Genomic DNA, 11992 nt, shown 5'->3' on the forward strand with positions numbered 1-11992 from the left:
AATTGAATTCATGAAAATAGAAATGAAATTTGATTCTCAAATTTGTAAGTATTTTGACCATCAAATCTCCTTGTCATAAAATCAACGAAAGCTGTCACATTTAATTATACATTCAAATCGACGTTATTATAACGATGTTGGATACAATGAATGGCGCTCGAGAATCACGAGGACATCTCTAAGAAATAAAAACGAGTTATCTTTTAGTTCACGTGAGTGCATTACAGCTACATTCACAGTACTTGTATAGACACTGCATTTATCTTTGAATAAAGTAGGTTGACATGTTGGATGATTATCCAACACTGCAACAGGCTTTGTCTACATATGAATGTAAAGTTCGTCGAAATAAACTTGGTCAACAAGTCACATGAATATGTAGATTAATATATTATAAAATTATATTTAAAAAAAATTATTATTATATATAATAATATACACATTTCCAAGTCTAATATGCAAAGCTCACATGAATCTGTATATTAATATATTATAAAATTATATTTCAATTTATTTTTTTCAAAGCCTAATCGTGCAGGATAATTAATTAACATATTTTCAAATTAATGTTATGAAACTTTGATTGGAAAATTATAAATGGAACAAACCTACACCCACAGCTAATTTCTTGAAAACATCTCCACGCAGGTAGGAGGAAGCAGAGATGGGATTTGCTAGTTAAATATAATTTAAATTTTTTACAAATGGTCAATATTATGGTTGAGAAAGTGTGAAAAATTTAACCAGTAGCTTTGTTTACTCTTTTTAACCGAAATAGTTAGAAATGGAAATGAATAGCGTTGTCAGATAAATATATTATATTTCACATAATTTTTTTTTTTTTTAAATAAATAAAAATTATAATAATATAAAAATATTCTTTATCCAATACACCACACCACCACAGATTAAATTATTTTTTCTTAAAATCATTTTTTATTTTGGGCTGAAAATAGTAAAGATTTTCGAAATTATTTGCTTTTGCTATCTCCATTCTTACCGTTTCTAAATGCACTCTATCATGTCTTTAAGTTCTCGCGGTTACAAATAAATATTTTAATAAGTATCAACCTCTATTAACCAAATTAAAAGACTTATTTTTGTATTATCAGCCATGCTTTAACTTTCGTCGGAGTAGGTAAGGTGTAGCATTCAGTCGGGGAAAGTCGAAACGTAGAGGCACGAGACCCAAGCTCATGACACGTATCATCTGATATGTGGAGACGCGCCACAGCTGTTTCCAGTAGTGGACGATGTCGTGAGCGTGAATGGGAATGCATCTGGAAGTTGTCAGACTACACGGTAAATAATAAACGCATTCCAGAACGATGCACCTCATAATAAACGCATTCCAGCACGATGCCCCTCTGTCAATCACTTTCACCTCCTGGTAATAAACGCATTCCACCACGATGCCCCTCTGTCAATCACTTTCACCTCCTGGTAACCCCTTCCGCACGTCAACAACTTGCCCTATTTATATCTCGTCCCTACCCCATTTTCTCATTGAGCAGCTTCTTCTCGTTCCCGATCTCTTTCACGATTCTACGCGCTTGTATTTTTTTGGCTTGTTGCAAGTTCTTTCAGGATTCTCTGCCCCTGTTTTTGGCTTGTTGCAATTGCTTGTTTCTTGATTGTTATAAGAATTTAGTGAGCATCAAGCTATTTTATTAGCTTCACTTAAAATGGCTGGTTATTTTTCATGGCTTGGACTGGTTGCGATTCTGCAGATGGCGGTGTGTATTGTGATATTATGTGCATCTCCTGCTACTGCTGGTGGACAGTCCAGGAAGCTTGCCGCTTTGGTGGAAGAGCCATCTGTTGTTTTGACTTACCACAATGGTCCTCTGCTCTCTAGCAGTGAGGTAATTGCTGTCCATTTGCTTTGGTATGGGAAGTTCACCCCTGTTCAACGCTCCATTGTGGCAGATTTTGTACAATCTCTTGGGGCAAAAAAGTTAAAGGGGGCTAACGCAAAGCAGCCCTCCGCGTCCAACTGGTGGAAGACCACCGGTAAGTACCACGGCGCCACCTCTAACAAGGCGGCCCCCTCCAGTGTTATCATGCTTGGACAGCAGAAAGTGGACCAGGATTATTCCCTTGGCAGGTCACTCAAGAGAAGTGACATTGCTGCTCTGGTTGAATCTGCTGTCAAGTCGGGAGCTATGCCTCTGGAGAAGAATAGTGCTGAAAATGCCAATGGTGTGTATTTGGTGCTTACCTCCGAGGATGTTACGGTGGAGGGTTTCTGCATGAGTTCCTGTGGATTTCATGCCAATCTCAATCTATTATCACAACACCAGTCAACAAGAAGCCGAATGATGGGGAAGGAGGAGAAGCATCAACAGCTTCTTCCATATGCGTGGGTTGGAAATTCTGCAAGTCAATGCCCTGGACAGTGCGCGTGGCCATTTCATCAGCCCATGTACGGACCCCAGACTCCTCCCCTGGTGGCACCAAACGGAGACGTGGGCATTGATGGCATGATCATCAATATCGCCACCGTTGTGGCAGGAGCAGCCACCAATCCATTCAACACCGGCTACTTCCAAGGCGACGCCGCTGCACCTTTAGAGGCCGTGTCCGCCTGCCCCGGCATATATGGTAAGGGGGCTTACCCGGGCTTCCCTGGGGAGCTGCTGGCGGATAAAACAAGTGGGGCGAGCTACAATGCCCGCGGAGTTAATGGACGGTCATTTCTGCTGCCGGCTATGTGGGATCCGGCTACCAAATCTTGCCAGCCTTTGGTATAAATCATGGTTGTAATCTCTATGATGGTCTTTCTAATGGCCCCCCATAACACACAGAGGAGACAGGGTATATAGGTGCATGCGATGCAACATATGTATTCTTTTATTCTTTACAAAGATTCAAACACATTTATTGATTCAATTTTCTCGTTGTCTTTTTCCACACAGAAATGATGACTTTACACATTTAAGAAAGCAGTTTCATATTCTTCTAATTTGCCATAATCTCCATTCCAGCTGCTAGATGACTGGAGCTTTTCAATTGAAGGTCGTCGAGGCATAAGCCTCCTGATAAAAGTAAATTAACCGATAATTTTATTAATCGTTTTTTTCTAAAAGCCTCTTTTAACTGTCTTGTTTTATTTTATATTGTTAGGATTGATTATTTCAATCCCCGATTTTTTATTCATACTATTTTATTCATACTATGAATAAAATCACTACTATTTTATTCATACTATCAATATAATATTTTTATTTTAAAAACGCTCAAGATCTTACTCACTCCTTTATGCTGCAACCTGTCCCACGAGTGTTTCGAAACGAAGTTATTTAAATTGTCCCACGAGTGTTTTGCAATCGAAATTATCTTGAAACTTAGATGCCTTAATCATTGCGAGGCATCGCTGATTTCTACGTTACATTATGTACGTTTATTTTCATCGCGAAGCATCGCTGATTTTTACGTTACATTTGATTTATGTAAATCATTTCTGTACATCACAGAGAAACTATTATTCAAATTCCAATGAAATAAATCTCATTTAAATTAAATCCATGAGAATAATCAATTTAAGTATTCTCATAAAACAAAGAATGTAATAATGTAATAACGCAATAATCAGATTGGTACCCGTATTCTACCTGGATGGCTAAAATTCCAAAATTTTGAAGCTTCATAAGGTTTTTTTAAATCTTTTAAATTATTTAGCTCAGGTATCAAATCGCTATCAAACCACCAGCTGTCAAACCAACCATCCAATTTAACTAGTTGGGTAGTGAAACAGTGAAAAGATATTAAAGCAGTTGTCAAATCAGCAATGATACACTGGTCAAACCAATCATCCAATTAAATTATTTGTGTAGTGAAACAGTGGAAAAAGATATTAAACTAGTTGTGTAGTGAAACAGTGAAAAGATATTAAAGTAGTTGTCACATCTGCAATGATACACTGGTCAAACCAACAGCTGTCAAACCAACTATCCAATTAAACTAGTTGTGTAGTGAAACAGTGAAAAAAAATATTAAAGTAGTTGTCAAATCAGCACTGACACACTTGTCAAATCAACAGTGAGACAGTGGAATAAAACTAATGGTTTAATTAATAACAGTGAGACAGTCTGATAATAAAATGATAATAAAACTAGTGGTCAATAAAATGATAATAAAATAAAATTAGTTAAATTAATAACAGTGATACCGTCTGATTATAAAATGATAATAAAACTAGGTTATCAATAAAATGATAATAAAATTAGTTGTCAAATCAAGAATGAGACAACTTGATAGGTTGTCAAATCAGACAGGTTGTGAAATCAATAGGGAGATTGTTTGATATGTTTTAATGCATGGTTTAATTAAATGTTTTTTCTTCACCTCAATGGTTTTTGTCATTGATTCAATGTTTTTTTTCTTGGGCCACTTATTTATTGCGTAGTCTAATGAGGTGGAGGAGTTGCACAGGGAGTTATGGAAATTCTGGTCATATTTAGAGAAAATCCCTCAAGGATTTTTGTAAATCCAAGTTATAATTGTTGAACTTCAAAATTTTAGGTGTCTTGGATGTTTTTTACGGTGCGAATCCATTTCCACAATCAAAAACACAATTCAAACAGTGTCTCTATAAGATTTTTCGAAATTTTTTTGCCCAGATCAGCCACTTTTCGCTGTCTGGGCAATTCTTCTGTCTCGTTAGGCGACTCTCTTATTTATCTATAGTCAATTAGTTGTCAAATCAATAGTGAGTCAAATTGATTCAATGTTTTTTTCATAGACCAATGATTTATCTCAATTGTCAAATAAAACTAGTTGTCAAATCAACAATGAGATAGTTTGATATGTCAACAGTTAATGCATGGTTTAGTTAAATGTTGTTATTGATTCAATGTTTAATTAAATGTTTTTATTGATTCAATGTTTTTTTTTTCTGGACCACTGATTTATCTCAATGGTCAGATAAAACTAGTTGTCAAATCAACAATGAGATACTTTGATATGTCAACTGTGAGACCGTCTAATATGTTTTAATGCATGGTTTAATTAAATGTTTTTTCGTGGGCCACTAATTCGTCCTCTATGTTTTTAAATATGGTCTACTTAATCATTTTGATTGGGTGTGCATAGGCTTATTAGTTATTTGGTTTTTTTGGCCTAAAATTTTATTGGTGTGCATATGCTAATTAGTTATTTGGCTTAAAATTTTATAGAAGATTCATCTAGCAAACCCCAACCCGAAGAGGACCCGTGGTGTAGTTGAGACCTGTCAAAATTGAAAATGGCTCACACTCAAGCAAAGAAGCACTGGGTAAGTATGCAAGTAAAAAGTCAATTGTTGGCACTGCACCTATGTTCAACATTCATTTGTGTTACTTTGTGCACAATACAAAATTGTGAGAATAATGATGAAAATTGACCAAGTCTCGAGTAAAACACATTACAGTGGGTAAGTGATCAATTTAGACAACGTGTTCATACATGCTTACTAGATTAAGTCCCAATAGCCATGAATAAAGGATCCTCCTATACCAATATATATTTCAGGACAACCCTAAAAAAATTAAAACTGCAACTTTAAAAGAATATTTGTCACACAAAATATGTCATAATTCCGTTATTTAGTATTCATCCTCTATGTACATATAAAACTATGTTAATCATTCTTTTTGTGTCGAGTTATCTTTTAGTGCAAATCCATCATTTGGACAATACCCCATCTTTTGTATGTAGATACAAATGTAAAACACCCATCCCCCCAAATTAGGAACTCTTATGTAACTCTCACCATTCTTTGTTTTATGTAGATATGCTCGCATGCATGACCTAGATTATCTTCATATTATACAATTTTTATTATTAACATGTTGCTTTCAGATGCTGGATCAAGTCATGGAAAAAAAGGAATTGTGTATCCTACATAATAATTAGGGTTCAAAAATAAAAATAAGAGAGAAAAATGAACTAGATATTGTAGATGAGGACGCCAAGTAATTTATATCTAAGTACTTACAAATGAAGTAGGCCCATCAAGTGTCGTACCAAAATCTAAGTTTGCTAGATCAAAATATGAATTTTGATGCATTTCCTTTTTGTGTCCATTCCCTCCAATCCGACCACAATCAGAGAAACCAGGGATGTTGTTCATTTCTTCAACATTCTCCTTACAAGATCCGTTTCCAAGTATTTCCACATTAACTGAATGACCACATCTTATTCCATCCAACCCCATAGCAATTTCTGTCATGATAAATGATTTTACCATCGAACATCCCCTGGGCACTTGAACGATCACCTCATGGATTCGATCGGCAGAAGGAATGGTGGCTCTCTTTAAGATGATTATCATAGGAAGTATTGGTTGTCCTACCTGACTAGTGTGGCAGATATGGTAAAGTATGAAAGTGTTAATGATTAGTCACAGGGGTTGTTAATGATTGGGATCTTAGGACCTCTTCGCATGAAGCCTTCCATTGTTATGGCTCTTAAACGGGATCAACTGTCCTCAACTATGCAAATTTTAATTGAGGTTGGCCAATTGTTTCTATGGATGATGAATCAGTAGCCTTCAAAATCAATTGGAATTTTCACAACAACTTGGCATTAATTTGGCTCACCCCTCCAAAATTCAGTCTCCTCCCTCCTTAGTATATCTTTTCTCTCTTCCAAAATTTAGTTTAATTTTCTAGGATTTTGTCCTCTTTTTGGTTATGGTATACTAAGACGTGTTAAATAACTATTTCTAATACAAATTTATATGAAAAAAAGGGCAATAAAATCATTTTTTAAACAACCATGCATCTTATTCTTAGATTTTTATACTAATAAATCACATGTTTTGTTTTTTCATGTATTTGAACTACAACAATTCAATAGACACTCGTTGGAATAGTTTAGAAGACCTTGACACTTGCATTTTAACAGGTACACAATATACATGCCACCATTTACAATTACATTGACATAATAAATATCGCCATGTGTACATCATCTCAAAAACATAAATTGGCATTTGTCTTAGAAAAGAATAACTTGTTTCAAGTAAACAAGTTCTCATATGTGATTGGAGACTATTTGTTTCATAGTTTACAACTTTTACTACATTGTACATATATATCAATAGAAATAAGAAAAGGAGCAGTGAAGTATTTTAGAAAATGTTTAGCAAAAAAAGATAAGCAAGCAATTATGTCTTATCAACATGAACTCCATGGAGAGTCATTAACAAAAATACAAAACATCAGTAATCGTGATTTGCATTTTGCAAAAATGTCTAGATCAACTTCACTTTATATACCTCTAGAATCTCGAGGACTATGGCGAGACATTTTTTGTATACATTGGTTATCAAATTGGTTGAAAATTCCATTTAGAATTTGGTCCAAACCAAAATTGAAAATGTATTTGCACTTTAATTCAAAAATTGCAACAAATACTTATGACATACTATTTCATGATGAAGATCCTATAAATGGCCACTTTGAGCCATTGCTTTGCAAAAATGACCCTATTATGGTTTCTTCCTGCTCGAAGCAAACATACATTGCATATGAACAAATTAACTTATGCATCTTTGAACATCAAACATTTAGGGGCATGACCAGCGTCGGTAGAGTTCCCATGTTCAATAACATATATGGTGAGAGTGCATTTGAAACAATTTGTTATCTTCTAGATAATGGATATAGTGTGACATGCCTTCGACTTATCATTGCACAAACATTTTGCAATGCAGTGGTTCAAAATGACCCATTTGCAATTAGATGCATATCATAGCATATATACTTTAGTTGTATAGAAAAGTACAAAACAATAGCTACTTGGAAGGAATACATAAAACAATTAGCATTGCCCTATAACAAAGGAAATATTGAAGGTGATCTATTTGTCTTTGCTTTGTTAAGCAAAATGCTACAATGTTTTGTCATTTGGTCTGCAGCTACAATGTCCATATTCAGGAACATATGTAATTCAGAAACAATACTTAGAACTTTGAACATATTGCAATTTGAAACAAGTATAGATCATGTCTACTATGAACCTTTACAACATATAGGCAAAATTGAACGTCGAATAATACATGAACTTGGTGCAACCAAGTTCAAAGCATCTGAAGCAATAACTGATCTTGGTGCAACCCAATTGAAAGCCTCTTGTAGCTTAAACAAGTACAACAAAATTCTATCTTTGCATCTCTTGTCAAAGACATTATTCGAAGGAAGTTGAAAACATAGAAAATCAAATTTTCCTATAACACAACAACAATGAAACAATACATAGTGCTAGAATATTTAGAGCATCAGTGCACAAAAACATCTCATGTTCCAATTGACATTAACACTGAGGATAATGTCGTCTTTGAATCAATGCAGTGTTTGAAAAACAGTGTTGCGAACAAGCCTGAAGCAATAGATCAACTAAATGCAGGCAAATTTAAAACATCTTCTTCCATAAATAAGTAGAAGAAAAACTTGTCTTTTCATCTGCTTAAAGGTGCTATTCGAAGAAACTCAAAAACACATAAAAGAAAACTTGAATATAATCCAACAATAATGAAACAATAAGTAGTACTAGAAGATTTGTGTTAGTCAAGATCAAGAACAAGATTAAGGAATAGCTCAACAGAATTATCAATGTCTGAAGAAAAATATCTAGCACAGCTAAATGATACACCTATCTTTCATTGTTCAATATGTCAAAGAACCTTCTTTAGAAGATATTCTTTTCTGATGAAACAAGTGTACCAAAAAACACATGCAAAAAACATTAGGAAACCACTAGCTTGTTTCCATGAATTTGAAAAACCTAGTTTTCGAAATGTCGAAAATAACGGTTCCTTCATTTGTAGGCTTTGAAAAAAAAGCATTTTTAGATGACACAAATCCTAAATACACAGTTCCTGCAAAAACAAGAAGAAATAAAGGCACTAGAACACTTAGTCAACTTACTGAACTAGAAGAAAAACTAGTGGCATTACGATTGTCTTTTTTTGCAAATAAATGAAATGAGCCATCGACATAAAAAACCACAACTAGGTTTAACTGGAGGAGTCACCAATGTCCCAACTAACATATGTGTAATTCAATCTGTGTTGCCTCGAAACATAAAAGACATTGACACAGTGGCAGTTGTGCTAAAAGAGCATTTAAAATTCAAAAGTGCCTATGCATTTGGTCGGGTTCGAGTTCACATAGTCGTGAAAGCATTAAAACAATTATGGAAAACATCACTTTACAAGTTAGAAAATGTTGCGATAGACGACAATTGGAAACAATCGTTCATAGAAAACCAAGGAGCATATCACAGTACATCTGAGATTGGAAATAATGAAAACGATAATCAAGGTTTTGATGAATCGATCACAAAAACATTGGTTCATGGTTTCACTGATCCACATATTATCCATGACCTTGTAAATAGGCAAATTAATATTGCACCTGTTGTAGGTTATGTTCCATTAGGAAATTTCCAAGATAAATACTCATAAGAAATGAGTTTTCCATCATTGTTCTATGGAAAAAAATGGCCAAGTGATTTGTTGAAAAACTTTACATGTCAAAAAATATGTCAACGGGGAGTCCTACATAAAAATCATGACTTTTCTGACCATTATGCTAACTTATTTTATAAAGCAATTAGCATTATCATAAACCAAGTATTTAATGTTATGTGAATTAGAATTAGAAAAGGCCAGTTGAAAGGAAGAAAACTACTTGTAAAAGATGTCAAATCCAAACCAAATTTGGATTACATTTTGAAATCTGACATTGGGTACATGAATTTAAAAAAAAATCAAACTTCACCTAACTACCATCAAAAAATACGTAAAAAACTATATGCAATGATTCAACAACTAGGTCCACCTACTTTTTTCGTGTCCTTTAGTAGCGCAGAGCATCTTTGGGAGCCTTTGATGAATGCATTAAAACATGTAAGGCGAAGCACTACAAGAACAAACAAAAATGAATTGCGCACTCATTAATAAGAAATGATCCTGTAACTTGTGCATATTACTATAGACCTAGGATGGATTCTTTGCGTCAATTAATAGCTCATGATTACACGTATTATGGAGAAATTGATGACTACTTCTACGACACTGAATTCCAAGACATAGGAAGTGAGCATGAACATGGCTTATTATGGATAAAATCTGCACCAATCTATGGTAAAGACACAAACATTCATGTTGAAAATTTTGTTGATAAATACTTGTCAACTGATTCATCGATTCTACCAAAAGACCTTAGAATCGTCCAACATCATTGTCACACAAGAACTTGTAGGAAAACATACAAATTCCAATTGCAGATTTAATTTTCCAATACCTCCAATGAAAACAACAAAAATACTTGAACCTCTTGAATTTGATAGCGCTAAAACAAAAACAAATTTAAAACTAATATTTGACACGATAAACAATGTCAATTATGATCAAAAGGATACATTTGATAGTTTATTGCATAGCATTGGATTAACAAATGATGAATACATACATGTTATCCAATGTACACTAAATCATACAACTTTATTGCTTTGCTCAACACATCCCAACAATTTGGATTGCAAACACTGACTCTCAATTTGTACTCAATTCATATGCCGCTGCGATGTGTTGTAGTTCCTATATGACAAAAAAAGATAAAACACTTACATCGACCTTCAATAACATACGAGAAAATCACCTTAAAACAAAATCTGATATCATGAACACTATTAATTGTCTAGGAAAAGCTTTAGTAAACATGCAACAAATGCTTGCACAATAAGCAGTGCACATTGTGTTATTGCTTCCATTACACTGTATTTAACAAAAATGTATTTTCATTAACTCATTTCCTATAGAGAAATATGCATTTGTTTTGAAAGTAAAAAACCACTTGCTAAAGGAACCAAATGACTTTGAATACATACTGTGTCCACAAATGATTGACTATTATATTATACAACCTATAGCTATTGATGCTATATGTTCAGGAAAACTTGCATCTAGTTATATAAACAAAGGACACAAATGCAAACAAGAAAATAATCCATATGCCATTAGGTGCATGAGATATAACAAATACAAATACATTGATTTTTTTTGTAGAGAACAATTAATGTTATAATATTTGTGTGGAGTCAATGAGACCACGATCAAGCAACATCACCCAAGTTGACAATATGCATATGTTGCATTGGAAAAAAATTAGGCAAAATGAACGAAAAATTAGATTTGTTACAGGACCTATATGGGGTGACATAGATGATGCAGTCAATGCAATAGAAATACAAACTGAACAATTATAAGACATAGATAGTCTAAAACCAAATGAAACAGAAAATACAAGATTTGAAAAATCCGTCAATGAAAAATACAAAACATATTCTTTCCAAAGTGTTTTGTAACATTTTCAACATACAAAGAACTTAACTTTACAATCTACAAGGCCATATGAAATTGTCAATCAACCAAAATATACCAGAGGGCATAGAGTATTATGAGTTAATGTGACAATTAAACCCAAAACAGGGAAAATTATTAGTTGGACTGATAGCAAGAAAAATTTATAGGCCAGATGAACCAATTCATTTGTTCTTGACAAGAGGTGTGGGAAGAGGAAAAACATTTATAGCACTAACAATTTTCCATTCCTTAGTACGTGTTTTCACTCACTGCATTGCGTGTTTCTGTTGGTCAAGGTTGCCCAAGAAAAGTGAAGTTTGAAGCCACCTTCCTAGGCCACATAATATCTCAGGGCTTAATCGTACCCTCTCCATTCCATAGTGCTCAGAAAGAGATTTCCAATGGTATATGGAAGTCCAAGATTAGACTTCTAGATCAAAAGTTAGAACATGTTGAAGTTACCCTTGGAAAGCCCAAAAGACAAAGAAAATGACCAAGTATAAAGTCAAATCGCATATCGTGGGGCCGTGGCACATAGCAGGTCGGGGTTTTGCAATGTGGATCGTTGATATCGTATATCAGCGATAAAAAAAACAAAGGGGTGCATATAAACGCCAGTTCATGAAGCTGTCGATGCCG

The 11992-nt window shown here is 34.2% G+C and overlaps 1 pseudogene; it reads left to right on the top strand.

The window, feature by feature from the left end:
- Window positions 1-1499: 1499 nt before the first annotated feature.
- On the top strand, window positions 1500-2892 carry LOC149227501 (protein EXORDIUM-like 2 pseudogene; annotated as a pseudogene).
- Window positions 2893-11992: the final 9100 nt, after the last annotated feature.

The sequence above is a fragment of the Pinus tabuliformis genome, chromosome J, assembly GCF_031772625.1.
Source record: "Pinus tabuliformis cultivar Carrire ecotype Pingquan chromosome J, CPIR1, whole genome shotgun sequence".
In the NCBI taxonomy this organism is placed as follows: Eukaryota; Viridiplantae; Streptophyta; class Pinopsida; order Pinales; family Pinaceae; genus Pinus; species Pinus tabuliformis.